This window comes from Dromiciops gliroides, chromosome 3 (genome assembly GCF_019393635.1).
Source record: "Dromiciops gliroides isolate mDroGli1 chromosome 3, mDroGli1.pri, whole genome shotgun sequence".
Taxonomy (NCBI): domain Eukaryota; kingdom Metazoa; phylum Chordata; class Mammalia; order Microbiotheria; family Microbiotheriidae; genus Dromiciops; species Dromiciops gliroides.
The window spans coordinates 667,787,273-667,793,335 of NC_057863.1; positions in this window are offsets into that span (position 1 = coordinate 667,787,273).

Below are 6,063 nucleotides of genomic sequence, written 5' to 3' on the forward strand. Positions count from 1 at the left end.
AGCACCCCCAAAGAGAGAGTTACTGTTATTAGTTTAGTCAGTCACTGGGTCTTTTTTTAAGAGTTGTGGTTAGGAGGGGGATCATCAGTTTATATGTGTCCCAGAGTTTCCAAGTTAGGATGCATCCATACCTAAACAGGAAGATGAGATGTTAGCAAGGATGGGCACTAGGAAAACTGGATGTTTCTTAGGAAAAAATGGCTATGTGATGTTGAACATTCACGATCTCAGATTTGAGTTGGTCTTCCTCACCTTCACCCAGCCATCACCATGGTGTGACCCAGTAGCCTCCTAGTTGATCTCCCTTTCACTCACCTAGTCATCAGCTGACTTAGAGTTGATATCCCCCTTTTTTTTCCGGAGCAGAGGTGGTTAAGTGACTTGCCCAGGGTCACACAGCTAGTAAGTGTCAAGTGTCTGAGGCTGGATTTAAACTCAGGTCCTCCTGAACCCAGGACTTTATCCACTGTGCCACCTAGCTGCCCCCAACAATGATTCTCTTAACGTGCAGATCTTATTACATCACCACTGCCACCCCAGCAATTCCACTGACCAATGAAATTGGCTTACCAGCCTTTGGTCTGGCTCTTCCCCCCCTCCACTGCACCCTGCCTCAGTTTCCTTTCCCCCGGGGTCCTTCTCCTAACCAAGGCTTTGTCGCTCTGCACTGCTGGACACAATAGGTCACATATATACTCTTGGGCAGGGCCGTGTGACCAAACTAGGTCCCTTGGGCAGGCACCTCCAACTAATGGTTCTGCATCTGGGAGCTTGTGGGACTGCTCGATCGACTTCTCCTGCCTCTTTCCAGCCGGACTCACCTTCCTTGAAGCTGGGAAACTGAGGCAGGAAACAGGTTGTGTCCCCCATATGGCAGCCCCCTGTTAGGCCTCAGTCAGGCCGACCATCTTTCGGGGACATCCCTCCAGGGTCTCGGCAGGAGGCGCTATGATTGGTCAATGGGGTGATTGACATCTGCCGCCCCCCCCCCCATTAAAGGAAGGGATTTTGGTCATATGGGGCCACCCAAGAGACAAGGACCCTCCAGTGGCGTCTCCACTTCCTGGCCCTGACCCCACTCCAGGCAACTCTACAGCAGGCCGCAGAGGCTTTGTTTGGGACTAGAGTTGGGGGGGGGGAGGGGAATCTCTTCCTGCTCCTCCCCCACGCTACTCTCAGGGAGCTCACCGTCTGAGGGCAGACCCCGCCTGGGTGCATCACACTCATAATTATTCATAATGTCACCCCTACAGCTGGCTGGGGCTGGAGAGGGGGCTCTTTGCATGTACAGTCCCCGACCCTGGACCCAGCCTGCGCCTGTTTCCCCGCTTCCCTTCTCCAAGAGGCCATCCTCACCCCCAGGTCACGTCCTTTTTAACGGGTCCTCCCGTGAGCTCGACTGGCCGCTCTCCCGAACCTTACCTGGTGCTTTGGGGCATTCCAGCAATGCACGGACTGGAAGCTTCTGGAGGGCAGGGACAGACCCTGACCCCAGCGCAGAGGCGGGCCCATGGAAAGGGGTTGCAGGAAGACCGGCCGATTGGCGAGCAGCGCACCACTGTGCGTCCTTGAAGACCTTTTCTGCTGGCGGACTCTGCCGTGTGACCTCCCCTTCACACTCACGCCCCTGCCCCCAGAATTCCACCGGGTGGTTCATGGGTGGGCACTGAATTCGGGGGGAAGGGGGGACGGTGCCCACGTTGCCCGCTCGGCTGCGGGTCAGGATGGCTGTTTGTCCAAGGGCTGATTTTTTTCTGCTAAAATCGCTGGAGAGTTGCTCTGACTGGCAGGCGGATGCTCAGGGAGCTGACGCGCGGTCAGCATAGTGAGCAGCGCCCCTGCCCTCCCGCGATCGTCCCTTATCGCACTGGTTTTGTCGCCTCTTTTACATGGCCTATCCCATTCGACAGAGGAGGTGTGGTAACCCTTCTCTGCCAGTACAGTGTTCCGAGGAACGTCTGGCAAGATTTCTCCATATTGCTTTATCTCTTTTTGTCTGTCCCCTGAGGGCCAGCCTCGTCAGGTGAGAAGCGCTGGGGCCGAGGGTGCCCTGGGGAGCAGCAGCTCCCTGAAGGCAGGCTACCAGGGGCCAGGCTGGGCATCTCCCATCTGCTCCAAAGCCACATCGTGCTCCAGCCCAACCTCCGGGACAAAGGAGGGCACCCCTCCCCTAGAGCCCTGGCACCGAATCCCTGCCCCACCCTCCGCCCAGTGAGGACCACACTCACTCCTGGTCAGTGGCTCTGAGCTCCAACGGCCCTCCACCCGGTCACCTCCCAGGGCCCGTTTCTCAGCCGCTCCCCCAGGTGGGCGCGCCCGCGATGGGCCCTGGTCAAGCTCTCCTTGGGGCCCCCACTCGACTGGCTTTCCGGCTCCCCTCCGTGACCGTCCCCCAGCCTCAGTGACCCCCCAGTCCTCTCGCAGCCCGTCTCCCCTGCACTCGCCGCTCTCTGCTCTTCTCCCCAGCTTGACCAGCTGGGAGGCAGCTCAGCTCTGCACTGGGCCCATCTCTCCTTGATCATAGCCCAGATTGTGCCAGACAAGCTTCACCCTTGGATCACTCCCACCGTGACTGAACTTCTGAGGGTAGGGATTGTCACTCCTTCGGTATGTATGCCCACAGCTTTGTACGGTGCCCAGTACACAACCGGTGCCTAATAAATGTTTGCTGATTGACTGCCTTTGTTCTCCCTCTCCGGCCTTATTATTGATTATCCCTCATCTAACTCAGCGGTGCCCAGGAACACCGGTCCTGCCGCTCCTCACGGGTGACACTCCAACCCCTGCCAGTCCCCAGCACCGGGAGTGTGCTTTCTCCTCCCCACTGCCCCTCGGGGTCTCTGGCTTTCTGCAAGCCTTAGCCTAGTCCGATATCTTCTCTTCGCTTTACAGATGGGGAAACTGAGGCCTGGGGAGGTGAAGCTATCAATGCCACAGCACTGCTCTGCCCTGTAGGTGGGCACTCCAAGGGCAGGGTCTGCTGGCCCAAAGAAGGAGGAGCATCCATACTGGGAGGACCCTCCCCTAACGGGCCACTCTGCCTTTATTACATGTTTCCCGTATGCTAAAACGCTGAGGATCCAAATAGAAAAATAAGAAAAAAATAGAGGTGACTGAAGGAATATGACCCTGTGTTTACATTAGAAGGGGGGAAGCTCGACATCAGAGGAAGATGGAGGAAGATATAACCCTCGCTGGTCACTCTAGATGTGAACGCATCCATCGCTCCAAGAAAAGGGAAAAGGGAGTTGATGGCTGCCCTCCTCTCCTCCGGAAGGCCGAGACAGCCGCACCAATGACCCCCTCTCCCCCACACTGGGCTCTAGAAGAGCAGCTGGCCGGGCCCTTACTCACCTCCAAACCTGGGGCAAGAGCGCACAGGTGGGGGGACCTACTGCCCCTTGGAGCCCAAGTCTTGGAGGAGATATGTTGAGTGAGGCGTGCTAGCCCCCAATGCTTTTGTTCCACCCCAGAAGAGTCCATGTTTCATCCACCTGTGCAAACATCTGGAGTGCATTTGGCATAAAAAGTAATAACATCAGGAGAGAGACTTGTCTGAAGGCAAATTTCTCTCTGAATAACAGCAAATGTGTCCGTATCACCTAGACATTCAGTAGCTGAGTTCAAATCCAGCCTCAGACACTTAGGGACGGGGGAGCCCAGGTCAGATGCTGCCTGTCTGCCTCTGGAGACTGTTTGGAGAATCAAAGGAGATATTTGCAATGCATTTGGCAAACACTATGGTTTTTCTGTAGGTTTGCAATGCTCTTAGATCTCCTTTGACCCTTCAAATGGCCTTGCAAGGTATGTCATAGTATTAACCCCATTTTACAGATGAGCCACCCTGTCTGTGAAACTTTTATCTTCACATGGATGTCTCTGCCTAACCTGGAAGGTTTCAAACCTGGGTCTGATGCTCTGGCCACTAGGTCACCTCGCTTGCCTAGATGTGAATCCTAGCAAACAAGAAGAATTAATGTTTCTATAATCATAGCATCTCCTAGTGACATAGGGACATTGTTGACCTCCCTTTTTTTGTGTGGGGCAATGAGGGTTAAGTGACTTGCCCAGGGTCACACAGCTAGTAAGTGTCAAGTATCTGAGGCTGGATTTGAACTCAGGTCCTCCTGAATGCAGGGCTGGTGCTTTAACCACTGCACCACCTAGCTGCCTCTTTATGTGTTTTAAAATAGTGTTTCCAATAACATGTAAAAACAATATTTAACATTCTTTTTTTAAACTTTGAATTGGGACAGCTAGGTGGCGCAGTGGATAAAGCACTCGCCCAGGATTCAGGAGGACTGAGTTCAGATCCAGGCTCAGACACTTAACACTAGCTGGGTGACCCTGGGCAAGTCACTTAACCCTCATTGCCCTGCAAAAAAACCAAACCAAAACGAAAAAACCTTTGAATTCCACATTCTCTTCCCTCCCCGCCCTCCCCCTCCCCCCATTGAGAAGGTGAGCATCTCCAAATAGGTTAGATGCATGCAGTGCCCAAAATGCATTTCCATGTTAGTCATGTTGTGTCTCGCTCATCCTCGGCCTCTCCCTCTCTCCCGGCTCCTTCCCTACTGCCTGCAGACATGTGGCTTCCCTCTCCTCCAGACTCTCTTAACCCTTCCATCCCAGCCAGTGTCTGCAACAGGCATCTCCCCCTCCTCTGCCTCCTCCCTCCCTCCCTCCCTCTCTCTTCTTGCCCCTTGTACTTCTGCTTCTGGTCTCATCACTCCACCCAAACTGCCCCCTCCAAAGTGACCAGTGCTCTCTCACTCACTCACTCAGCCAGCCCAATGTCCCCTCTTCAATCAATTCTCCTCATCCTCTCTGAAGCCATTAACACTGTTGATCATTCTCTCCTCCTGGATACTCCCTTCTCTCTAGGATTCCAGGACACCGCCCCCCCCCCAGTCTATCTCTTTCTCTGTGTCTCTGTCTCTCTGTGACTCTGTGTGTGTATCTCTTTGTGTCTCTGTGTGTCTCTCTCCCTGTCTGTCTCTGTCTCTCTGTCTCTCTGTGTCTCTCTTTGTCTCTCTGTCTGGTTTTTTTTTTTTTTGGTTTTTTTTGGTTTTTGTTTTTTTGCGGGGCAATAGGGGTTAAGTGACTTGCCCAGGGTCACACAGCTAGTAAGTGTCAAGTGTCTGAGGCTGGATTTGAACTCAGGTACTCCTAAATCCAGGGCCGGTGCTTTATGCACTGCACCACCTAGCCACCCCCTTGTCTCTCTGTCTGTCTCTATCTCTCTGGCTCTGTCTCCCTGTCTCTCTCTGTGTCCCTCTTTGTCTCTCTCTGTCTCTCTGTGGGTCTCTCTTGTCTCTCTGTCTCTGTCTCTCTGTGTCTCTCTCCCTGTCTCTCTCTGTGTCCCTCTTTGTCTCTCTCTGTGTCTCTCTCTTGTCTCTCTGTCTCTGTCTCTGTCTCTCTCTGTGTGTCTCTGTGTGTCTCTGTCTCCCTCTCTCTCTGTCTCCCCCCCCCCCTTCTGCTCCTGCCTCTTTGATGGCTACTTCTCTCCTTGGCTGGATTTTCACCCCAGCTATGTGTGATAACCACAGCCGCACCTGGATACTCTCTTCTCCTCTCCCTCTATACTGTTTCCCTGGGCGATCTGATCTGCTCCCTTGGACGAAGTTCTGTCTATGCTGATCATTGGAAGATTGGCTTGTCTAGCCCTAAGCTGCCTCCCAAGGTACAACACCATATGCCACCAGCTTCCTCTTGGACAACTCAAACTTGATGTTTTAAACTCACCATGCCCCAAACTGAACTCATTCATTCCCCCTTCCCCCTCTCTTTATTTCACACCCAGGTCTTCTCCACATTTTGTGATCCCCAAAAACTCCCCATTCTCCAAGGTGAATTCAACAGTGTAATTCACACCTCCTCAGCTCCTTTCCCACCCTGGCTTCAAGACTTCATCGTGTCCCCTACCACCACCCTGCCCTTAAGCCAGGGACCCTGCCTGCCTTGCAGCTTCTCTTTTTATGTTTTTATATGGACTTCATTAGATTGTCAGCTCCTTAAGGGCAGGAACTGTATTTGTATTCCCACTTAGCCCTGGCAAATAGT